Source organism: Narcine bancroftii, chromosome 14, assembly GCF_036971445.1.
Source record: "Narcine bancroftii isolate sNarBan1 chromosome 14, sNarBan1.hap1, whole genome shotgun sequence".
Taxonomy (NCBI): domain Eukaryota; kingdom Metazoa; phylum Chordata; class Chondrichthyes; order Torpediniformes; family Narcinidae; genus Narcine; species Narcine bancroftii.
In genome coordinates this window covers 65,693,599-65,720,245 of record NC_091482.1, presented here as the reverse complement: position 1 = coordinate 65,720,245, position 26,647 = coordinate 65,693,599, and the positions used below count along the sequence as shown (strand labels likewise).

At 41.8% G+C, this 26,647-nt stretch overlaps 1 long non-coding RNA gene across 4 annotated transcripts; it reads right to left on the bottom strand.

Moving 5' to 3' along the window:
• Positions 1 to 1,123: 1,123 nt before the first annotated feature.
• LOC138749370 (uncharacterized) lies at positions 1,124 to 24,780 on the bottom strand. Of its 4 annotated transcripts, XR_011348581.1 has the most exons (7): positions 24,349 to 24,764; positions 21,980 to 22,377; positions 15,445 to 15,573; positions 7,729 to 7,837; positions 6,256 to 6,366; positions 5,319 to 5,619; positions 2,211 to 2,481 (listed from the first exon to the last, which is right to left on the bottom strand). It is a non-coding gene; the product is annotated as an uncharacterized lncRNA (long non-coding RNA). The 4 variants fall into 4 exon arrangements; XR_011348582.1 differs by lacking the exon at positions 2,211 to 2,481 and adding an exon at positions 1,124 to 1,511 and having other exon boundaries at positions 6,256 to 7,837; positions 24,349 to 24,780; XR_011348580.1 differs by having other exon boundaries at positions 6,256 to 7,837; positions 24,349 to 24,780.
• Positions 24,781 to 26,647: the final 1,867 nt, after the last annotated feature.

Below are 26,647 nucleotides of genomic sequence, written 5' to 3'. Positions count from 1 at the left end.
GTGCGATAACACAAAGTGTATAACATTGTAGCCCGCAATTTTCAAATTTGAAACAAGCAGACATGAAGTTATCAGAACCTCCAGATCTTCAGCCATTTTGCTCTGTTTTGAAGGCTATGTCGGACGCAAATGATACATGTCACATTTGACGTCGATGCATTGGCATTGCATATCCCTCCTCTTTACATACCGCAATCCCGGTATGCTGTCTACAATCGCGGACAGAAACGGAGATTTGCAGTTTTGGTCATTCCTGTGTGAACGACCAATGCTGGGACATTAGAGACTCGTCATAACAGTAAAATCCTACAAAGTCTATGCAAAAATCTTAATTCTGCAAACTTTCACATTTCTCTTTGACTTTTCGTGTCTGGAAGTTTTGTTAGAATAAGTACGTTTGCGATGATTGTCAGCAGGAGCTTAAGATGCTAAAAACCGAGTCGGACAAAACCTCTGAAATGTGAAAGAATTAATTTGCCCCATTATAGGCAAAAGAGCAGAGATAAAGATATCTTTAACATGGGCAAAACAGTGAATTAAGTGAGTTAAGACATCTGGACCAGATGTCAGCCTATGTGCCAGTGGCCTCCATTTCCATTCAAATAAAAATGTTGTCAAACACAAACAGGCATTTCAGATTCCCCTTCAATTATGTGTTCAAATTCAAATTTATTTGTCATCTGATTGTACAACGTTCTCCGATCCTTGGAGCAACACAATCCAAACACAAATACAGACATAATACACACATATAGATAAATGATAAATATGAACAGTACTTAGGAATAAATAAATAAATAGATTGGTCACAGATGGTTAGTGTGAGCAGTTCCTTTGGTCAATCGGCCATCTCCCTGTCTGTGGGAAGAAGCTGTGCCTAAGCCTGGTGGTGCTCCTGTACCTCTTTACCCATGGGAGCAGCTGGAAGATCCTGTGTTGGGGGCGGGGGGGGTGGTGATAGGTGGTGGCAGGGATCTCACTGATTTTATGAGGCATCCTTAGCCAATTATCTCCATGAATCCCCATGAAGCCCCCAGTGGAAACCCACAGAGACACGTGGAAAACATACAAATTCCTTACAAATAGTGCGGGTCTCAAACCCACGATCCTGATCGCTGGGGCTGCAACAGCATTGTGCTAACCGCTACGTCACTTGTGCTGCCCCATTCTTCCATTTGTGATTGCCTTATGATTGCCAATTAGACCCTTTGGTCACATTAAAAAAAACATGCTGAAGACACACTTTAAATAAAGTTACCAGTTTTTCCCATTTTGTCTTGTGAACCATGAGAGACATTACCATACTAATTAAATGCAGGCAAGATCATTTAGCCCTATTACACAGTGTCTAGATAAGAGTCCTACCTTGTGAATTCAGAACCTCAAGAGATTTGATGACGAGACACTGCCCTCAATGTACATGTATGGAAACTGGAGTAGGACACCCAGTCCATCATTTTTGCTCCACTAATTTTGTAATTATGATTCCAAATCTCTGAATCTTTAACACACTAAATCCCAAGGAAAAAGAAAAAATGTGAGTATAATATGCAAGAATGAAACTTTTTTAAAAATTATTGATTATTTTTCCTGCTTGCACACACTGGCAATCGCGTTTTTCCCCATTGTAAATTCCCACACCAGACCTTAGCCTAATCAATCCTATCCATTTTTTTAATACACTCACTAAACAAGAATGCAAAACATTTTAAAAATTCACTCCCTTTTTTTTTTTTTTTTTTGAGAACAAAGAACATTTATTACTACAACAATGCAAAGTTGGGTGCTTCCCCTTACCCTGGGAATACACCCAAAAATTCACTCCCATTGAAGGCAATAACTTTTTGTCCTATTTTGATTTACTTTTCTTCTCGAAGGTGTTTGTATATTTCTACGGAATGAATCAAAGTGAGGTTTAAGTGGGTCAGAGTTCAGGTGATGCCCACAGCAGGCTACAAAGGTCGACTGGGTGACAAGACGATGGGGTCAAGGGCAATACAAAAGAGTGCTGGAGAAACCCAGCAGACCACGCAGCATTCATAGAAAGCAAAAGCCAGGAGACGTTTCAGTCCTGAGCCCCTCCTGATGAAGGACTTAGGCTCGAAGCCTTTCGCTTTCTATGGATGCTGAGGGGCCTGCTGGGGTTCTCCAGCACTCTTGTGAACCGCAAAAGCCTCCTGGCACAGGCTGAATGGATTGAATGGCCTCCCTTTCCCGTGGCTTAAAGTTTCAAATGACCACTTAAACCGAGCATTCAAGCAATGAAGAGTCGACTCACAAATACCCTCAGAGGTGCTTTATATCATTGAGAGGTACAAACAGGGAGCAACACAGACACCAGTAACTTTAGATACATTTTTCTCTGCCACATTATATGGGCCAATTTTAGTGAATTCATTTCTTTTTCCACTCATTTCTGTTGAAGTCATATTTTGTTACTGAAAGTGATAGGTGGCTCTTAGGTTGATGGCGATAATTGTGCTGAACGATAAAAAAAAGAACAAATAGCTTATTTCCCACCATAAATAACACAAAAAAAATTAGAACTGCCAACAATTGTTGCTATGGAAACCCAGAAACCTCTTTTACTGAATTTTACATGATATTACATAGGAATGATATTAAAGGTTAACAGAGCTGTTATTTTTAGCTTTAATATGAGCCAAAGATGTAAAATGTAATTGGCTGAGATTTGCTATTGAAACCTACTAACCGTTCTTTCCAATGAAACCAGGGAGATGTGGAGAATTAGTTTAAAGTGCAGTGTGGGTGGAAAAAAAAGGAGAATTGTTTTCCCACAGCTGTATCCCAAAGATGCCTTCAGCATGAAAAGCAATATCAGATTTGGGGTGATATTTCTTGTCCAATTCAGAGTGTAGCACAGAATTGTTAATGACGTGAAATTACCTTTCTCCCTCCATTAATAAATTATGAACAAAGTTCAATATGTTTCAACCACAGTTGGTGCATTTTCCACCTCTAAACTTGCATGCATTCATTCTCCAATGCATTACTGAGGGAGTTCGGCCCAACTGTTAATACTACCCCTTCCAGATAACAGTTCAGCTGATTCTTCACTGTTCTCTCACGCAGTTCTTAAAGATTCCTGTTTTGTCAAATACATGGTATTTATACAGGCGAAAGGGTCGGGCACTGAGGAGCGCGGTAGAACAGAGGGATCTGAGAATACAGATATATAATTCCCTGAAAGTGGGATCACAGGTAGATAAGGTTGTAAAGAGAGCTTTTGGCACATTGGCCTTCATTAATCAAAGTATTGAGTACAGGAGTTGGGATGTTATGGTAAAGTTGTGTAAGGGGCTCAGGACCGAAACGTCTCCTGGCTTTTGCTTTCTATGAATGCTGTGTGGCCTGCTGGGTTTCTCCAGCAGGCCCAATTTGGAGGATTGTGTGCAGTTTTGGTCACTGAACTACAGGGAAGATATCAATAAGATTGAAAGAGAGCAGAGAAGATTTGCTGGGACTTGAGGAACAGTGTTATAGGGAAAGGTTCTAGTGGTTCTCAACCTTTTTCTTTCCACTCACATCCCACTTACTTAGAATGGAATGTGAGTGGAAAGAAGAAGGTTGAGAACCACTGGGTTAAACCAATTAGGACTTTATAGTCTGGAGTGCAGAAGAATGAAGGGAGATTTAGCAGAGGTATACAAAATTATGATGGGTATAGATAGAGTAAATCCAGGTAGGCTTTTTCCACTGAGTTTAAGAAGTGAGATAGGATAAGGGTGAAGGGTCAAAGGGGAAAAGTTTAGGGGGAACATTAGAGGGAGTGTCTTCATAGCGGGTAATGGGAATCTGGAACGAACTGCCAGCTGAAATGTGAATCCAGGTTCAATTTTAACATTAAAAAAAAATTTGGACAGGTACATGGATGGGAAGGGTTAGGGACTATAAGGCATCTACAAGAAAGGACCTTCCCACCCAGGCCATTCCCTCTTCTCAAGGTTACCATCAGAAAGGAGGTACAACCTGGAGATGAACATCCAACAATACAAAAACAGTTTCTTCCTTTAGACTATCAGATTTCTGAACAGACAATAAACCAATGACATTACCTCAGTTTCTCTTACTTCTGCACTAATTTATTTTTAAAATGTAATTTTATAGCAATATTTGCACTGTAATGTTGCCACAAAACAACAAATTTCATATTTCCTTGGCAATAAATTCTGATTCTGATTCTGGGGTCTATGAGCCATAATTTACTCCCCAATCTATCAGACTTGTTGAAAGGTTGTTTTAGAGAATCTGGCATATATTTTTGAAGATGCTGAATACTTTTCTATACAAACCCTCATTTAATAAAGGAGATAATTAATTATCTCTCAATGGGGATCAAGTAATTTTGCGTTCAAAGGATCCAGTAATCTTATATTTGAATAGAAGACCATCACTAATTCTGAGATCTTGCCATGTAAAATTGACAGCTGTTTCCACATCACCACAGTGGAGATAGTTCAAATATGTTCTCGTAGAGCCTCTGGCTTTAACGGCTTCCTGATCATATCAGGGGTTGGGCACCATGGAACACGGAAGGAGAATTGGATGCCTGGACCTCTGGTTCACCACCAGAATAGACAGTGGGTCATGCATCTAGGGAGGCACAGTAGGTGATGGGATCTACGGACACTCTGTGACTCTGAAGGGAATCTTTGTCCCCTCTCTTCCTAGCAAATGAAAAAGATTTTTCAGTCTTGCAAAAAACATAAGGAATAGCTTTGGTCAATGGATATGAGGGCATTATTTATATTCAAATATAAGATTGCTGGATCCTTTTAACGCAAAATTACTTGATCCCCATTGAGAGATAATTAATTATCTCCTTTATTAAATGAGGGTTTGTAGAGAAAAGTACTCAGCATCTTCAAAAATATATGCCAGATTCTCTAAAACAATGAAACAATGCTTCTAAAGAAACCTCTTTCAAAGCAGTGTAGGTGAGAATGAAAAGAACTGATTGCAGCTGGGAACTGGATGTTAAAAGAAATGCTTTACATGTGAAATAGGAGTCAAGTGAGCTGCTTGGGTCTCCTGCTAACAGGCTTTTGGTTTGATCACATCCCAGAGGATAGGAGCAGAGTGAGAAGAATGCACTTTGGCCTGCTGAAGTGGCTGCATCAAGTAGCAGGGTATTGGAATCACTTCAGCTTTCATAGTGTGACTGAAACAAACATAAATTGTAGTGACAGTGCAGAGATGTTGAGAGAAGTTTTCGAGCCCTACAGAGTATTATGGAAAATCAGGCCTCTTGTATGTTCAGGTTATTGAGCAAGACCAGGCAGCCCCTGAGTACCAACCTTTCAGCGCTCTGCCAGCTTTTGTTTTTGACGACTACTCATGCTGTCAAGGTGTTTGCGTCGCTCCCATATCTCCAATGCTGGCAGTCTAAATCAATTTTCCTCTGTGCAAAGTGAACGGATGATTTCGCTCATTTTGTTGTGCGTCTTGAAGATCACTGTTGTGTGATGATCAAGTGAGATTGCCCACTGGTCCAAAGGTGGAAGGTGATATGGTGCACAGTTAAAAGTACTGACGAGGCGACTGACTCTGTCTGGAAGATCTAGCAGTACTAATGGTAAAAGGAGAACTGAACTTGTTCTGCAGATGGGTGCACAAGGAAGAACTGCTCAGTTCTGTTACAGAGAAACAACTTATTTGAACTTGTATAATTCCACATAGATCCCAGAAGATCGCACCATGCACAGAACCATGAGGTTCTGAACCTTGCATTGGGCCTTGTTACAATAAGAGATCAAAGTGCAATGGCAGACAATATTTTCCTCAGGTTCAACTCTTGAATTTTTACTTTCTTCATGATGGCACCTCCCCCAGTCTTTAATCCCCACGTTCCACTATTAGGTCCTTTATTTTACTGAGTTCTAACTGTTCATGAATCTGTTCCACAGACCAACATTTATAATGGATTGACTGAAAATTATTAGAAAAGGTTCAGATTATTGGAATAATTTATGATTCATTGTAAGATATTAATTATAATTTATCAGGTAATACTTTCATAAGCTCCCATTTTATGCCCATCTTATTAAAAGTTAAATTAAAGGATAGCATCGATCTCATCACTTTCACCTGACAAAACATTAGGACAGAACACTTGGCTTTCCTAATGGTAATTCTAATTAAAAACAAAACCCCACAGTTATTTCTCAGCAATATAGTACATGTTCAAACATAAACCCCAAGGACTAATCAATGCAACTTTCTAGAAATAATTACCGTCCATGACCACATGATGATAGTGTCCTTGTTAATTAATGCATTCCATACACCTTCACGGAGGCAAATCTTCAGCCCAGCTCAACTGTCCATCTGTGGCCCGTTGCCCATCTTTCAGTGGCCCAGGTTGAATTTTAAAAATAAAATGGAATGTAGCCTATTAGAATATAGTCTTCAATAATAAATTGCTCTTTATGTACATTGCACTCTTGAAAACTTCTACCAGTGTCCCATGAAGAGCATTCTGACCGGTTGCATCACTGTCTGGTACAGAGGGAAGTGAGCCTGGAACATCACAGGCACCAGTCTTCACTCCATCGAGGACATCTACGAGAGGCCATGTCTTAAGAAAGCAACCTCTGTGGTGGTCCACCACCAGCCTACTGCAGGGGGCAACCTCTGTACCTGCAGGAGTATAAGGAGACAGGACAACAACACCTGGGCAGCTGTCAATCAGTCGGCCTGAATGGATCAAGCCCCTCCTGGTCAGGTGTCAGTCACCCTCCAGGATATCCCAAGGCCTCACTCAGAGTTGCTGCAGCCACAGCCAGCTTGGCTCTGTGGAAGTCTTTGTGAATTAAAGCCTGTTGTACAGTCTTTACCTCGTGTGTGCCTGATTCTGGCTAACAGCACACCACAGCCTCTATCCTCAAGGACCCCCACTATCTAGGCCATGCCCTCTTCACTCTGCTACCATCGGGATAAAGGAACAGGAGCCTGAAGATGAGCACCTAGCGGCACAAGGACAGCTTCTTCCCCGCTGCCATCAGATCCCTGAATAATCAATGAACCACAAACGCCACCTCACTTTGATTTTTTCTTTTTCCTGTACTAGTTTATTTATTTTGAAATGTGGTTCATAGAAATGTTTGTCGCAAAACAATGAATTTCATGACACGTTCATCACAATAAATTCTGATTTGATTCTAACTAGAAGAGCCCAATGTTCAGAGAGAGCATTCACACCACTGAAGAAGCGAGATCCTCTCATTCAAATATTAAGTTTTACAGCTAAGATGTAGTTTCCCTGGTTGGGGTGTCCAGAACCAAGGGTCATGGTGTTGAGATAAGATTTGGACAATAGGACAGAGATATAAAAAAGCTTTGTTAAACTGAAATTCAAGAGGCCAATGGATGCTCAGACATTGATTAATAATCAAGACAGAGATCAATAGATTTTTAGATATTAAGGAAATCAAAAGATACGGGGTTAGTGCAGGAATGTGGCACTGAGATAAAATATCGTCAAGGATCTTACTGAATGGCAGAACAGACACAAAGAGCCAAATAGCCTCCTCCTGATGTTTATGTTCTTATTTCCTTAACCTCCTGATTCAGATGTAAGAATGCAATTGGCTAAGCCACAGCTGACCATGAGATCACACAAGTAATCTTGGTCCCAATGTGCTTCTTAACAAAATTAACAGCTCTGTTGAATTAGTGGAGAGATGTGAATAGAATTTAGACGCTTACCCATTCCAACCCTTCCATGCTCGAAGGAAAGGCAAGACATTGTTGTTTTGCTGGTGTGTCTCTGATTTATCGAATGATGGAGTTGAAACTTTCAAAAATGATTAATTAGCTAGAATAAAGAAAAAAAAATCAGATAAATTTCTGTCAGATTAATTTGTGGGACGATGAATTCAAAATCAGCTCACCTGACAAAGATGGCATGGAGAAGGTGGTGTTCTCTCATTAGATATGGACGGAAAGGTGTTTGTGTATCACCAACCAAGGACACAACTGAAGGGACATTACTAGATTCCTTGACTTGTCACGTGGCCTGAATGCTCTCACTCTACCCATTGTTGCAGCTCTACAAATCTCTGGTAAGACCACACTTAGAATATTGTGTTCAATTTTAGTCACCTCATCACAGGAAGGATGTGGAAGCTATGAAGAGAGTGCAGAGGAGATTTATCAGGATGTTTCCTGGCTGAGAAAACAAGTCTTATGAGGCAAGGTTAGCAGAGCTGGGACTTTTCTCTTTGGTGCGTAGAAAGATGAGAGGAGACTTAATGGAGATTATGAGAGGCAATAGAGAGGGTAGACAGCCAGTACCTGTTTCCAAGAGCAGGAATAGCAAACACCAGAGGACGTATATACAAGATGAAAGGAGGGATGTTCAGGGGAGACATCAGGGTTAAGGTTTTTTATTTACACAGAGAGTTTTGGAATGGCTTGCCAGGGATGGTGGTGGAGGCTGGAACATTAGGGGCATTTAAGAGACTCTTGGATAGGCACATGGATGGAGAAAAACTGGAGGGTGGCGGAGTAGGATGGGTTTGGTACTTTTTTTTAGCAATATATGGGTCAGCACAATATTGAAGGCCGAAGGGCCTGTACTGTGCTATTTGAGTGGTGTGTTGGGACTGCAACTCTGACCACCGTAGCGAACAAGTTGAGAGCAGCAGCTGGTATGCTCAAGTTCTCCAGGATCTTCACACTACTCGTTTCCTGCCCCTTGTGAGTACATATTGTCCACTCCTGTTTTATTGTAACCCAGGTACATGGATTTGTGGGACGATGAATTCAAAATCAGCTCACCTGACAAAGGTGGCATGGAGAAGGTTATGGGTTGAATCCAAGCAAATGGACAGAGACAAGTTGGCTCAAAGGGTCTACTTCTGTGCTGTAAAACTCTTTGACACTGCACTGAATTAATTAATTCATTCAGGTGCCTTGCCGTTCATCGTGGGCAGTAATGTCTTTCTATCCATCACGATCTCTGACCCTCCAAATTGTAGATGTTGCCTCAAAGATGTTGCAAAGGCTCCATGTTTGAGCTGAGACCGTCGTCAATGTTGAGTTCATGATTATACAAGGGAAAAAATACTGAAGTGTTTTCCTGTTGCCTTCTTCAGTCGCAGTGTCCATACTGGATGGGTAACCCTGGTCATTGATCAGCATTTTTAGTTTTACAACTATAAATTCCAATTAGTAGAATCTTCTTGTAAAAACCATCCACCATCTGCAATCCATGGCTTCACGTGACCCTGACTGGGAGGCTAAACAGGTACTACACCTTGCCCAAGTGTGATCTGTAGCTTATCGGACGGAAGGAACGCCCTACATCTCATTTTACTGAGCAACTGTGCAGCTCCACCACTAAACAGTTCATTGGAGATTTTTTTCACCAAATATAGTTTTTATTCACAATAAATTATTTACAAAAGGAAAACTTTTCAAAGTCTCTTCCCACCTTTAGTTTCCATCACTTTACATTGTTACCTTCATTTCTCTTTACACCATTCTCATTCCTGTGGCATTTTGTTGCTTCTCCCCCCACTGCCTGTTGTTGGACAGGTTTCCCCACAGTCTCAGCCCTTCAATTCCCGGTAATGAGAGGACGCTAGTCTGTGGTGGTCCTTCCCCACAGCACCTTGCTTTAGCTGTACAAAGCCTCAACCCATCACTCTGCATGTACTCCTGCAGCCTGGAATGTGGCAACATTCCCTCATCGACATCCTCCGTGTGCGGACACTGTGTGCGTTAATCGGACCAGCCTGTAGATGAGAGATTCCTCTGTCACGCTGCTGTGTGGGGATTAACTGTGGCAAGGACTATCTCCACCCATGCTCAGTAATCTGCAAAGAGCTGGGTGAATGTCTCCTCTCCACTGCAGACATCTCAGGAACAATGTGATGTACAGGAAGGATCTGACCGGGAGGGCTCTGCTCACCAGCAGCCAGGCCAAGTCATAGTGTTTGTTTGTGAGCACTGGCAATGAGGCATGCCGCCAGATGACCTGGATGGTCTGTTCTGGTTATCACCCCACGTTGGGTACACCCCTGTCCCCATTGTCTGCCATCCCTTTGGACCTTTTCCATATGTAACGGGAAACAGCTCTAGTGATTGCCCAGGCAGACATGCGTGGGGTGAGCCATCCCTGTGCCATGTAAAGCAATACCAAGAGCACTTCACTCCTGATATCCAGGTTTCTCCTCATTATTGAGAGGGGGATCTCACCCACAGACCCAATTTCTAGAGGACATTTGTGATCTGCTCCGACCAATTCTTGTTGCACGCTTCAGCTCCTCCAAACCAATTCCCCAACACCTGCAGGAAGTCAGATCTGGCTGCAAAGGGGATGGTGGATCGAAGAGCATGGCCTTGCCCATCTTCTGCTTTAGCCTGGCACCCAATGCAGGCTCTTTAAACAAGAAACTACTCAAGTTCAATATCAACCAATTGTTCAAGTACCACCCGACGAAACAGCGTTCTCCGGTCCTCGGTGGAAAAACATGCAAAAACGCATCCAGACATAAAACATACACAGACAAATGATGCATATGCATTGTGTATTAACATATGAATAAAAATATATTGTTTATTAAATAGTAAAACTACAGATGACTTGTATGTAAGAATGTACAGTAAAATCCCTAGAATTGAAGTAACCGGCAAAAAAAATCAACAAAATAAATATATAAATAAGCTTATAAATAAATAGATAAATAAATAAATAAACAAGCGGATAGATAACTAAATAAATTAGCCTGAATGTCAATTAAAAATTAAACAGAAGTTTAATTAAAAGTTTAACATTATAAAAGTAAATGTTCTCTGAAGCAAAACACACAACGCCTGGTGAGGATGGGAGTAAACATTCAGCCAGCGGAGCACCCCGGTCATGCAACCGGGGTTCGAATTTACATTTTATAAGTTATGGGAATTACCTGATTAAAATAAACTTTACATAACTAAAGGCTACAATGTTGGTTTTTTTTAATTATTTAACATTTTGCACTGTCTTTTGTCTTTTTAATTGTTTATTCTCAATACATGTGTATTAGTTAGGCATTGTAAGAATGTATCTCAGGCAACCGGAAAATTTGCATATCCGGCATCCGCAATCCCCGTAGGTGCCTGATACCAGGGATGTATGTTTGTATGAGTATTCATTCAGTCATTGCCAAACCAAAAACAGTACCTCTCCCGGATGACAGGTTGAGATGATTCTTCCCCATCATCTCACACTGTTGTAAAAGATTCCTGTTTTGTCAAACACATGGTATTTATACATGGTATAAAAATTTTTTTTAAAAAGTACATAAGGGGTGTGGTAGAACAGAGGGGTCAGGAAATACAGATACTTCATTCCTTAAAAGTGGCATCACAGGTGGATAGGGTCATCAAGAGAGCATTTAGTACATTGACTTTCATAAATCAAATTGTCGACTATAGGAGTTGGGGTGTTATGGTAAAGTTGTGTAAGACATTGGTGAGGACAAATTTGGAGTATTGTGCGCAGGAAATATATCAATAAGATTGAAAATGTGCAGGGAAGATTTATTAGGACGTTACTGGTATTTGAGGAACTGAGCCACAGGGAAAGGTTAAACAGGTTAGGATTTTATTTCCTGAAGCGTAGAAGAATGAGGGAAATTTGTTGGTACCTTAACCATTTGAAGCCCAGGAGTGGAATTACCAAACATTCTATTCCTTCCCCCTACACTTATCTGTGGTAATGTTTCTTCATGTCAGGGTCAGCACCAGATCGTATTTTAGCGGGGTGGTATTAGAGGGGGCTCATTTATCTGGGGTGGTGGGGGGGTGCTGGCAGGGACCTGTCAACTGGGAGGGGGAGGGGCGTGCTGGCAGGGACCTACCTGTTGTTATCCACCCCTCCGATGTGGGGCAAGAGGACGATCTTTTTATTGCATCAAGCCACTGACATGACACACGCTAGTGACACAGCCAGGCGCAGGTAGAGAGTCGCTAGCATGCATCAATCTAGACGCAAGTGTCACGGAGGGAGTGGGGCAGGTCTGACAGCCAGGGATAGCCATGGCTGTATGAGAGGGGCACAGCACCTTGTTTGGGGGTGAGGGGCAATGCCCCCCTCTTGGCGTTGACCCTGCTTCATGTGGCTCAGTGTCAAATCTTTGTTGATTTGAGCATTTGGAATTCTGTTATCAATGAAAGTTATGGATATTTTTGGAAATTTATCATTGTGAGGCATGCATTTACATAGTGCTTTTCACAACCTCAGCACATCCAATGCCCTACCTTTAAAGTCATTGTCTTAATACAAGAAGATTAATTGGTAATTAGTGAACAGAGAACTCTCAAAAACAGTGTCTCGGTAAGTGGTCATAAAGTTGAATAATAAATATTGCAGATTCTGGAAATCTGAATTAAAACAAAATACTGGAGCTCTCAGCAGGCCAGGCAGCATCTGTGGAAAGAAAAGCAGTGCGATCGTTTCAGTTGGAAGACCTGAAGTGTAATCTGTTTCTCTTCTCATGGATACTGCGTGAGCTGCAGAATGTTTCGGCAGCTTGTGTTTTCATCACCAATACGTGACATGTCACTTCTTGTCTTTTTAAGAGAGTGTCAGGAGATCATTACCGCTCACCCAAGCAGGCAAGCAGTTCAATGCCTCATCTACAACAGGCCTCCGACCATAGAGCACAGCCTCCCTGCTCTACCAGAAATGCCAGAGTGGATTTTGAACTCAAACCTCTAGATTAGGGCTTGGCCCCAAAGCTTCTGATTCAGAATTACCATCGGACATATTAAAAAAAACCTCTTACACCAGAAGTAGAATGAAACATAGGTACAGTAAAATCCCCAGTATCCAGCACCTATGGATGCCAGATATAAGACTGATACACTCTGACAATGCTCAACTAATGCACATGCATTAAGAATAAATAGTTTAAAAGACAAAAGACAGTGCAAAATGTAGTGATTTGAAAAAACTCAGTATTGTAGTCCTTAATTATGTAAAGTTCAATTTAATCAGGTAATTCCCATAACTTACAAAATTTAAATTTGAACCCCGCTGTAACAGGTTTCCGCTAACCACTACACTATCCATGCCACCATCATAATTAAACCGCCCCCCCCAAAACAAGTTTACAGATAAAGCCTTACAAATATCCTTAATACTGATAAAGACTTTTACTGGGCAAGGATAGGGAGAACACTGTGGGAGAGTCATCCCAGTGGTAAGTGGGATCGGCCAGTTCTTCATCCTGGGAGCCACCATTTTATATTCAAACACAACTTTATTGAAACTATTGCTGCAGGCAGAGCGCGATGGGGTGCTCCGCTGGCTGAATGTTTGCTACTGTCTTCAACAAGGAGGTTGTGTGTTGCTATGGAGAATATTTACGATTACAATTTTAAACTTATATTTAATTTTTAAAAACTTATTCTTACCTATGTTAGTTTCCCTTTTTATATCGGTTGTCTGGAGCTGCCAGTTACTTGAATTCTAGGGGATTTTTACTGTACCAATGATTGTCCCACAGCTGGAACCCATCTGAAGTTTTAAAATAATGCCCAGCTGAATCCTAACAGATATACAGTATTCTCTGATTTTGACTGCAAGGCTGACCTCACCTCTCAGTTCCTTTTTGTTGCAATCCCAATTATTGCACAGCAGCCAATCATCCTCCTGCCTCAATTAAATCAATGGAAACTGGTCTCAGGAATAACTTGAAAGGTTTGCCCTTGTAGTGAAAAATAGATTGAGCTCTGGGGTGGAATCCAAAGTAACTTTATCTAAAGGGGGTGTTTTTCAGCTCATGGTCCTGGAGTTGATCCAAGTGATCCTCAGTATTGTGGCAAAGAGCAACAAGATGAAAACTGTAAACAAGCAACATGTAAGCAAGGCAGTAAATTTAACAACAAAAAATGTTTCCGCCAAAAAAAGTACAAGATGATCAGAAAACATGTGGCTTCCTGCACACAAGACCACTTCTCAAGGTTTAGTAAATTCCTTATGAGGCTACGGTCAAAGATCTGATTATTTTAGAACTTGCCAAAGGACCAAGTATGATGGAATTCTTTAATCCTCTGTCCTGCCCCTGTTTCATACTGCCTGTCTGTCATCTCCTGCACTGTTCAAAGCAAGTTCCAAGAATGGTTTTATTCAGGCAGCCCATGGTCCACCTTGAACCCTCTGAGAATGGCCTGAGGCAGACGCAGCCACACAAGAAACAGAGGGGAAACTCTGTCTCCATCAATCGAGCTTTGGATTGTATAATGAATTTATCCAAAAGGGTGTTCAAGTCTGGAGAACCTCCCATCAACTTTGCCTCACTTGAGAGGATTATGGGTTCCAAATCTTTGACACAGGTCTTTAAGTTGTTACTCAAATGGTCCTAATGCAAGCATCTGAGTCACCATTTGCCTCTCAAGGTTTCACTAAACAATTCACATCAGAACACTCAGCTGATCACGATCCAGGGCTTTGCTTGGCTGACCTCTGCTAGATATCAGTGATCACCAATAAACAGCACAACCAATCATTTCCCTACCCTATTTAAACTAACTAGAACTGGTCTCAGGATGGTGTGTCAAACGAACATAGGAAACAGGGACAGAAGTAGGCCATCTGGCCCGTCGAAACCACACCACCATTCATGGCTAATCTGATGATAGGCTCATCTCCACCTTTAATTCCCCAACTATGTAAAAATCTATTCAACCTTGTCTTAAATATATTTACTAAATTCTCCTCTACTGCTTCAATGGGCAGCAAATTCCATAGATTCACCACCCTCTGGGAAAAGTAATACCTCCTCATCTCCGTCCTAAATCTTCTACCCTGAATCTTGATGCTATGTCCCCTAGTTTTGGTCCTTCTCACCAATAGAAACAACTTACCTACCTCTATCTTAACCACGTCTTTCATAATTTGAGAGGTTTCTATAAGATTCCCTCTCATTCTTCTAAATTCCAACAAGTACTGTCCCAGACGACTCGATCTCTCCTCATAGGCCAACCCCTTCATCTCTGGAATCAATCTGGTGAACTTTCTCTGGATCACCTCCAAAGCCAATACATTCTTCCTCAAATAAGGAGACCAAAATTTCACGCAGTACTCCAGATGCGGCCTCACCAGTACCTTATACAGTTGCAGCATAACCTCCCTGCTCCTAAACTCAATCCTTCTACTAATGAAGGCCAATATTCCATTTGCCTTCTTGATAGCCGGTTGTACCTGCAAACCAAACTTTTGTGATTTGTAATGGAAAATAGTTTATGCTGTTGGGATTGGCTTTAATAATTTAGAGTGTGGACAAGTTTGGATTACACCCCAACATCCATCCTCGTTACATCCATACTGGAATGATGAAGACCACCTTACCGTCAAAGAGCCTTGAACTCTTCAGACCGTTTAGTTGATGAAAGATTGTCAGAGATTACACTGAAAGATTAATCCTTTCGTACCTTTCCAAGTGACTCATTAACAACTGTTGGATGACATTTCTCCAAAAGTGCCTTTGGATGTACGGTTTCCTTGTCCAATCTGCCCTGGTTACACTGACTGCGCACAGAAACAGACGAACATACGCAGACCTTGATGGAGAAAGAGACAAGATGAAGAAATTAGATTTGCCAGTCTGCCCCACAGCCTGGAAACCATTGTGATACTCAACAAAATATGCCCAATTAGATTTTACTTATGATGGAAAAGGTCACAGAATTTTAATGGCAGAGAAAATATAATTATTGGTCGCAATTGGATTACAGAAGATATTAAGATGGCCTTAAATGTCATGAGAATCAGATTTCAAGTCATGCCTTACCTTGTGTTCACCCAAGTCTCCTGCAGAAGCTGGACAGACACACTCAGAATCAGAATTTATTGCCATGAACAAGTCATAAAATTTGGTGTTTTGATAACCAACTTACAACATGACTATAAAAAAAAATTAAAATAATAAGTGCACGAGAAGTAAGGCAGTGTCTTTGGTTCATTATCATTCAGGAATCCGATCACAGTGGGGAAGAAGCTGTCCTTGTGCTCCCGTAGCTTTTCCCCGATAGAAGCAGAGTGAAGAGGGTGTGGCATTGGTGGTGGGGGTCTTTGAGGTTACTGAACACCTTGGCCTTTGATTACAAACCCAGCTTACTTTTACAGTTTCCTTGCCTTTAATTTCCTCCTTTCCTGGAAGTCGGAAGGTGCTGGGTTCAAGTACCACTCCAAGACCTGGAGAGATAATTCAGGTTGTAACTCCATTACCTGACATCTATACAAGGTGAAGTGAAGAAAGTTGAGGGGAGACGTCAGGGGTACTTTTTTTTTTAATGTAGAGTAGTAGGTGCCCGGAATGCATTGCCGGGGTGGTGGAGGAGGCTGGGGAAAACGTGACAGAAAGTTGTGAACTCGGTCAGCGCCGTCAGGAGCATCAGTCTCTACTTCATCAAGGGTATCCACAAGAGGGGGTGTCTCGAGAAAGCAGCCTCTATCGTCAAGGACCCTCACCACCCAGGCCATGCCCTCTTCTCACTGCTACCATCAGGAAGGAGGTACAGGAGCCTGTAGACGAACATGCCCTGGTACAAAAACAGCTTCTTCCCTTCCACCATCCGATTTCTGAATGGATAATGAACCACAGACACTCCCTCACTTTTTCGCTCTTTTGCACAATTTTTTTTTTTAATTGTTTTTACGGAAATGTAATTTACAACAATTTTGATCCTGCAATTCATCAATAATGCTGCCACAAAACAATGAATTTCATGCCACTTGTTCATGGCAATAAATTCTGATTCTAATTTTGACATTTAAAAGACTCTGAGACAACCACATGGATGAAAGAAAAATAGAGGGTTATGAGGTTGGGAAGGTTCAGTTTTTTTGAGTAGGTTTATATAGGTCAGCACAACATTGTGGGCTGAAGGGCCTGTATTGCACTCTAATGTTCTATGTTTACCAAGGGCACTGCACTGTTGCAACCAATAAAGCCCTGAGTTCTCAGAACATGAATTCTCACATTGTGAAAATCTCTTTTCTGTTTTACAGAAAAGGAAATTTTGTAATGTGGTGGTCAATATTATTCCTCCATCTTTACCAACTATCGATCCAACATTGTCCATGAAATCCTGTTGTAAGTGAACCTGTTCCACAAAACAACATTGCAAGAGAGGGCGTCAGTGATCAAAGTATGCCTTGGAAAATGCCTCAATGTTGCCAAGGCTCTTAATTCTTTTTCTCTGCAACATCTTGTGTTGAAAGAAGTCCTGAAGATACAGAAATTCACTGCTGGAATGCTGTGGGACAGAGCACAGTGTCTGACTGTCCATCATCAACCATGCATGGCAACCTTCCAATTTCTTGCATATTGACAGATCTCAATACACTTATGGCCTTCTGCAATATCATTATCATCCAAAAAAAGCCAGCGTCTCAAGGTCTTTAACTCACAATCAATTCAGGCAACATTCTCTTCTCTTCGCGATGAGATAATGAAAGTGGCAGGTGGGTTTGTATAAAAATTCAATCCATGCCAACGAACCTTGTGAAGGACCAAAGACTCAATGAGTCTGTCTGGTATATCACAGAGAACAAAGTGGCCTGCCAGCCATGGCATTAAAGACAGCCTGGTACAGCAGGGAGTGCACCCGACCTCCGGAGCAGAACTTGGCTCTGCTCTTTTGGAACTGGTCCCGAACTAACTGCGTCAGTTGGGATTGAGTGAAGCAAATGTAAACCAGTTTCTTTAGAGTGACACTACTGCCTCTAGAAGTAGCACTTGAAAAGCCTGTTGTATAATGTGCCGTGCGCCTTCAAAGCCAAAGGTGCACTTGAGAGGGTTGACAATATTTACAGTCCGTGCACGTTTAGGCTCTGACAACCATTGAAGCTCTTTAGACAGATACAAGGTTGAAGAAGGAAGCCTGGAACAAATCTGCTGCAAACTCTTTTTGTGGTGGTTGGTACATATGTTACATAATACATGATTCAGTCTCCTGAGAGCCCAGTACCAGGGACCAGTGATAGAATGCCTTGTTCTAATGCAGGACAGGTTGCACCAGAAGCTGAGTTCTAGCTGTGGTGATAGCTTAGACTAACTCATGTTCATTTTTCACATGACAAAGAAGACCATTCAGCCCATCAAGTCTGTGTCAGCCCTCAAGGCAATCGCAGCATTCCTAATTACATTCCTTTGTTTATCTCTGGTAGTTTTTTTTTGAGATTTTTACGATGAAGGATGCTCATGCAGGAAATGGGAACATTTCTCATTTTAAATTAGATTCACCAACAGGCCAGCTAAAGGGTAATCAACCATAGACGGAAACCTCCTTTACGTTGGAAGAACCGCAGGGTCGACCACTGAATAGGATTTGAAAATGCTGGCGAGAGAAATTGTGCAATATTTCAGCAAAGAGAGAGGGAAAGGGGGCAGACTATTTCATGGGCCTACTCTCTCCACACCACAACCCCCCGCCCCCACCCAAGTTCCATCTAACCCCTCTTTATACCTTCTCCTTCTATTAGATTCCAGTACTGGCAATCTTCATCCCCACCTATCTATCAACCGCCCCATCCTTTAGACTTATTCCCTTTACCTAACTCTATTATTTTATCTTGCCTCTCTGTATGGCATCTGCCAATCCTCTTCTCTGTCCATCATATTTTACATCAATCTGGTTCACTCCCCGCGTCCCACCCTTCTGACACTGAACACTGGCCTCTCCACTATGTTTAACCAGTCTCATTAAAGAGCTGGAAGCATCGACCAATCTTTTCCTTGTTCTGCTGCTGTTCGATCTGCTGACTTGAGTTCCAGTTCCAGCGTTTGGAATCCTGGGTGTCTCCAGATTATATTGGGCATTTCCAAGTTTTTACTATGTTGAAATTGACTGCTACATTTCAGATTTATTGCCAGAGTACATATATGGGGGTGCAGTTAGCGTAACGCTGTCACCACTGCAATGACCAGGGTTTGAATCCAGAGCTGTCTGTAAGTAGTTTGTACGTTCTCGCCGTGACTGCATGGGTTTCCTCAGGGTGCTTCAGTTATCTCCCACCATTCAAAAACGTACTAGGGGTGCAGGACAATCGAGTGGCATGGGCTCGTGGGCCTAAAGGGCCTGTTACCGTGCTGTATGTCTAAAAAATATATGCTATCACATACAACCCTAAGATTCTTTTTCCTGCAGGCAAAGGGCACTTTTGCTAGTGCAAAAAAAACACTGTAGACAAGTTTCCAATATTACATAGTGATTGAAAAGGCAGTGACTGGTGATATAAATACAAGTCTTTGTTTCTTATTGCAGACCTGTTCTCACCCAGGGCTCCTGCCCCCAAAGGTTTTGATTCCTTAATATTTCATAACGAAGATCAGAGTTGCATCCACTGGAAAGCTGCGATAATTCCTGTGGTACTTACACTGTCTTCCTTCAAACGAGGTGTGAATAAATACTCTCAACTGCTAAATTTTCTTTATTATCTGTGCTCAATCAGGTGATTGCAGTGATATTCAGTTCTCTGCTGTTTGTAACCTGTTTAGTCCAAAGTCAATCACTTCAGTCTATGGTCACCGACGGGTCATTTTCACTCTGATCAGCAAGGAGAGGAGGACAGATTAGTTTGAATGGAGTGGCTCCTTTTTCTGCAGTGCTAGTTCAGATTCAACACTGATTTTTGGCCAGGGCCTCAATAATGAATGAGAATCAGTTTCCCACGTTGGATAAATCAGCCAGGATATCAGCGAGATCCTTCAAAAGTTCAAGAAGATTCCTTAGAAGCTGGTCTGGAGGTGACATCTACACAATGTGACTGCAGAGATTAGGAATCCTTGTGTTGAGTAATTCACTCCCAACTCCCTGAAGCCTATCCACTATCCGTTAGACTTGAGTCCAGAGTGTGGTAGATTACTCTCCACTTATCTGGATGAGCGCAACATTATCACTCCAGAGGGGTGATACCATGCTGTACACCACGGCCAGCTCACTGGGTGCCCCACTCACAACCATTCGCTCACTCCACCACAGAAGCAGCAGTTTGTACTGTCGACAGGATGCCCTGCAGCAACTCCATGGGCAGCACCTTGCCAACCCTCCACCTCTACCAGTGAGAGGGACAAGGGCAGCAGCACGGAAACATCGCCAGCTGGAAGTTGCTCTCCACACTACATTCCGTCCTGACTCGTGGTTCCTTCACTGTTGCTGGGCAGAAATCCTGGAACTCCTACCCTAACGGCATTACAGGTGTCCCCGCACCTCAAGACCTGCAGCGGTTCACCAAGACAGCTCCAAGCCACCTCCTCTTTCTCAATATTTTTGTTAGTTTCATCATATAAATGTTACGTTCATAAGAATAAAATAGATTAACAAATCTTATACAGTGATACAGATAGCATTGTAAACCGTTACACTAAAAACACACTAAATTACTGATCTACGTATCAAACCCCACTCTACAAAGGCTCAACACGAACAGACCACAACTGATAATTTTTAAAAAATAAGGTAATGTCACCTTCACAAGAGCACCCATGAAGCAACACACTTCTAATAAAAATAAAGATGCTCAGCCTCTACAACCTTGGACCCCAAGCACAGGACATTTGTGAAGTCCCCTTCTCCAAAAGAGGCAGGGGCTCCACATGTCCTCGACACCTAACTCCTCATTATGGCCCTCTTCCACCCTGCACACATCTTTCAGCTGCTCCCATCAGGGAAGAGATACAGGAGGATCAGACCAGGCTGAGGAACAGCTTCTTCCCACGGGCAGTGAGAATGCTGAACGACCAAAGGAACTACGCATTTGAGACTCTCATATTTATGAAGCAATGTTTATTTATTTGTATGCATGAATACTTGTCCTGCACGTGTATTCTTTTTGTGTATGTGCGTTATGTCTGGGTGTGCGTCTGCGTGCTTTGCACTGATGGCCGGAGAACGCTGTTTCGTCGGGTTGTACATGTGCAATCAGATGACAACAAACTTGACTTCTATTCCTTTCTTTTGGTGTTTGTCAAGAGAGACCATTCTTTGTTGCCCCGTCCTCTTCTCTCCCAGTGTCCCACTCCCAAGCTGCTTCTTTCTTCCCTAATGAGTGAGCACCAATTAAACCTGTTGGGCCCCAAAAACAACTATTTAATCCCAGTTACATCTTCATTATGAACAGCAAATGAACCAAACTGGATGAACTTGGAGTTGATGCATCAGAAATTATGTCACTGGGAGTTTGGATTTTGGGTGATCAATGCTCTTGAGGAAGATCAGATTTCTATTCCCATCTCAGTCTTTCCTCTTCTCCTTTCCCATAGGTGAAAGTTTCTTGGCAGCCTTTTCTCTCCAGCACAGGTCATGGTTGAGTGAGGGAGTTGTTGGAACAGGAAAGCAATGACTTTTGACATTGAACCTGTATTTCACAAATGCTAATAGTTGGGAAGCTGGATGTTTTCTGTGCTCTAGTCGTCAACACTACAGCAGTGACCACATTTAATTGGCACTTTTTGGAAACGTTTTGGGAAGTCCTCAGCTTGTGAAAGATGGTCAAGAAATGTAAGGCTGACACGGTTGAAGGTAATTAGGCAGAAGGACCTGTGATATGATGGCAATATGAACTCGCACAGTTCAGCGACAGTCAGCTCTTTTGTGAGTGAGATGAATGAAAATTGATAAAAGAAGTGTGCCCAGTGATATATTTGAGAGCCATTGATTTGGAGGATGTCATGGTACTGACTGTGAAACATGAGCATTATCACCAACTCATCAAAATCCACTGCATGACTAAACTTGCTGCAAACTAGGTCACAAGCCCATGAATTTCTTACAGACAATGTAAAAATTATATTCAGACAGTGCGTTGTCCTGAATTGCTAATGGGTGGTTCAGCAACAACAAATTATGCTTGCACCCTAAATGGGAATGCAAAGGTAATCTTGCACATTAACGAGCCATTACTTTTTCATGCTAGACAGTAACCTTTTGGAGATTTTCAAGGTCAGATTAACAATATTCTCACTTGCAAATCGATCCTGTTGAGACTTCCATGGCCAGTGGATGGAAAGCTCAATCATTTGAAGTTCACATCTGCCGATTCTCCATTTTTAACATGCAGAATTCAGTTTGTTTTTGGGAATAGATGCAAATTTGAGAATAATTCCCAAAAAAATTACATTGATACATGAAGAATGGTCAGCTTCAGAATTGTTATATTTATTGTGTCCATTTCATTCTGGCATAAGGAAGGTTTGATTATTAAATCACTCCTACATCTGAACCCTGTGATGGTGGAAGAGGCAAGATTAGAGCCAGAGTTGCTGATTCTCATGTAGCCGACCTCAAGTTCTGCTTTAATAAACACCGTGGTGCGCGCTGAAAAGGTATCCGAACACTCGTTGCTTTATCCTGGAGTTGTTGCTGTAATTTGAAATGACATTGTCCATTAATTACTGACCAACATGATTGTATTGATTGATTTGCTTGGCTTTTTTTTTACTTCTCGAGCACTAATTTACTGTCTCCATCATTAATTAACTGTGCAGCATACAACAGTGCCCAGTCACCACCAGACCAACTTCTTGCACTCACTAAATGGCCAGTAGAACTGTTGTAAATTGTATTGGAGCAATGTTTCTTGAGATCCTTCTCGGGTACAGCATTTTTTTTGTAGGATCAGTAGAACAGTGTTTCCCTCTTCTGGTCCAAATCTGAACTGCACTAATAATCTCCACCATGAGGGGAGGTTGTTGATTTGAAACCTTCACGGTCTTTCTCCCTCCACAGATGCTATCTGACCGGCATTCCAGAACTTTCTGACTCCCTCGCTCAGCCTTCTCTTGATGTGATAGTACTCTCAGCCTCTACAGTCCAACTTGAGTCAAGTCCTGTGTGCCCCTCCCCCACCCCCTGCACTCATGGCCCCCGGTTAAATAAACCCTGCAATTTGACCATCCTCGTCCTTGCTTTCATATGGCCCTTATGGCAATTTTTTTCAGCCCCTAGCCAGAGATTTCTGTGCTCTTACAATTCTGGTTTATTTAATATCCCAAATGTAATCTTTCAACTCTTGGGACTAACCCCTTCAGATACCAAAGTCTAGAATCATTTTCCTGAACCCCTCCTGCTCACCATCTTTCTCTCATCCCTCAATTCCAATAGAAAAAAACCTTTACAAACTGCCCTTCTGAGTTTCAATCTTAACTGTTGTTTTGCTACTTTGAACCTATTGAGATTGTCCTGGCTGGCCGCTTCACAGTGTGGTTGCAGCGGAGAAATGGATCGGAGGTCAATCCACAGGACCAGAAGAGTGGTAGAGAGGATCACTGGAGTCCCCCTCTCCCCCACTCCATCGATGTGATTTACCAGGATCATTGTCTGAAGAGGGGGCACAAAATCATTGAGGACCCCTTCCAACCTGCCCACAGCATCTTTCAGCTGTTCCTGTCAGGGAAAAGATCCAGGAGGATCAGAGCCAGCCCCTCCAGGCTAAGGAACAGCTTCTTCCCACAGGCAGTGAGAATACTGAACGACTAAAGAAACTGCTCATACTAACAATCTGAGAATGATATTTACAAAACTATATTTATTTATATATTTGTCCTGCATATTATTGCTTTTCTGCATGTCTTTTATGTCTGGTTGGGGCTGCATGTTTCGCACAAGGACAACCCATTGTTTCATCAGGTTGTACTTGTGTAATCAGATGACAATAAAAGACTTGACTTGAAGGTGTTTAATTATATTGTTGTATTTTCCAACATCCCCTAAGTGCATGCTATTTACCTTAAATACCCTTGTGTGGTTACAAGTTCAACATTCTCAGCTTTCTCTGGATCAACTAATTCTCCTTCAGTACTGAAACAATTCAGGTGCATCCATCTGAGTCAATACAGACTGCTTGGATCAAACTGTTGACCTTTTATCTGTGCTGTGGTTGCCATAGTAAAAGGTATCAGTAGTCTTTTGAATTAACCACTTCAATATCTGTGGTACTGAACAGATGGAAAGGCAAGGCTGTGTGTCATCGCTCCAGGCCAAATGTAGGATTTGTCAATTTACAAATGGTTTCAAACCAAAAAAGTTCAGAAGCCAGATGTCAGAGTGTGACCAGTGGATGAGGCCCAGGCAGAAGTCACTAACGAAGTCATCTCTGGAAACAGGAGCACTTTTACCCAGGCCACAATGTAAAAACTTCAATGTGGCCCCATTATAACACAATCCATAAAATCTCATCACAAAAAAAAGCGGGGTCGCACTAAATCAAGGTTTCAATTAATCGCTATCGTTACAGTTGAATTTAAAACACTAATTAATTTTTAGTCAACCAGAAATGGCAATTTCACTGGCAGGAAACAAATAAAGTGTACGACGCTGAATGCCCTTACTTACCTGACCCAATGATTCAGAGCTTGTGTTTGAAGTATGGGAGCATCTGCGTATAAACCCTTGTGCATCAGACTTTGGAACTTCCGTGTCTTTTCCGACATCCCCGCTCCTGGCCGGGAGCCCAAGATTCGAATCCAATGACTCATTGCATTACATAATATCAGGGTTTCACTGTACATCTAAATGAGTTCATGTTAAAACATTTATTTCCCACCAAATACAAAGCAGAGCAAATTAAATTAATACAAGGGTCCCATCGTTGACAAGACAGTTGTGGACTTAAATACCAAATACAGCCTTGGGATTTAATTCTGAATATTACTTGCACAAAGAGGACAAACATTTTTTTAAAATGTTCACAGACTATTTATTTACCATCCCCTCCAAAACCTACAGGATGGATGGGTCAATCTTCAAACCTCTTTGCATCCCCTTCACATGACAGAGTTGGGAAATCCAACTTCCGTTCTGATGGAACTATTCATCTGCAACATCCTGTATTAGCTTTGGGACTTATTGCATAGGGGTGGGTGTTGGTGCTTGTGTGTCATTTAAGAGGTGTGCAACTGTACGTGTGTGCTTGTCTGTATTTTTTGTATTTTTGAGTGCTTGTGGACAGCACAGGTTTCAATGCCAGAATGGGCTTCTACTGCACTGTGTTATTAAAAAGGTTTTTTAAATTTTTTTTTAAATGGCTACTTATCATTTTCTGGTGATTGTGGTGTTCAAGGTGACATTTAAATTTGGTTTCCTCTCTGCCTCATGATGTGTGGGCTGTGTTGGAATCCATGCCTGATGCTGGCTTGTTCAATTGTTGGCTCTGATTTTACTGTCAGTTCAATTATAAATTGTGTGAAAACAATCTGCATATTTTATGATATGCAAAAGCCAGATAAAACATTAGGAGTGGAGCATAAGAATGCCAAAGTTTAATGTTAAAATAAGGTCTGGGTCTAAGTTATCCTGAATCCCGCAATTCACTATTTTCAGTTCAAAAACAAAAGATTGTGGATGCTGGAAACTTGAAGCAAAAACACAGAAAATGCTGGAAATACTCAGATGGTCAAGCAGCGTCCAAGAGGAGAGAAACATGCGGACATAAGAGTCAGAAATCAAATGCGATTTTTTTAAGTCACAAAGAGAATGTGTGAGACAGGAGAGTGAATGGTACAAAGAGAGGCAGGTTTTGGCTGCAGGAAGGTGTGCTCATTATAGCTGATGTGACCAGAGGAAACATTACGAGAGAAAAGAATGAGACCGAGGAAAAAAAATATTTATTCAGCATGGTTGCTTGTTGCCGATGTGCATCTGTGGCACTTGCGCAAAAGCCCAATAAACTTTAAAAGTTTGAATTCTCGGGTGGTCTGGATTTCTGGCATCCAGATTTTTGGACTTCTATTCTAATATGGTTTTAATAATAAGGTCAGAAGAATTTGGGATGAACACCTGTAGATTTTATTTACAATTTTTAAAATTTACACATACAGCATGTTAACAGGCCATTTTAACCCACAAGTCTGTCCAGCCCAATTACATCAAATTAATCGACACCACCAGTATGTTTTGAACAGTGCGGGGAAACCGGAGATAACCCATACAAACACCAGGAGAACATACAAACTCCTTACAGACAGTACAGAATTCCAACCCCGGTCCCAATCGCTGGTGCTGTAAAGGCCTAAATATAAAATGTTTACAAGAGCCTGTTGATTGCAAGGTCTTCAGAATGACCTTCCCTCTGGTCCATCAATCATTTTAAGTAGAGGCCTTAGAATAAGGCAGAGAGGGGGATTGATAAACTCATGGGCAGCACAGTAGAGCCACTGTTTCACGACATCACAAACCCGGGTGTGATCCTGACTGCAGGGAGAGAGGAGTGTGTGCGTGTGTGGTCAATTAGCCACTGTAAATTGTGTACTGGTGGGTGGGAGAACCTGAGGGGAGTTGATGAGAATGTAAGAAGGGATTAATGTTGGACTGGTGTAAATGGACAGTTTATGGTTGGTGCAGGTGTGGTGGGCCTTAGTGTCAAGTCTCCACCCCACATATAATAATAATCACAAAATCTACTGGATTGTTGCAAACTTAATACAACTGCAGCTATTAGAAACCTTAACAGAAACAGCAAATCACTCAATTGGGCAGGCAGCGTCTATTGGAAGAATAACTGAGTGTTTCAGGTCAAACTCAAAACCTAATCAACCTTCACCAGAACTGATAAAGTGTGAAAAAAGTTAGCTTTAAATTGTTTGGAGGGGATGGGGGCAAGAGATGGATTGGATTAAGGCAGTGGTTTTCAACC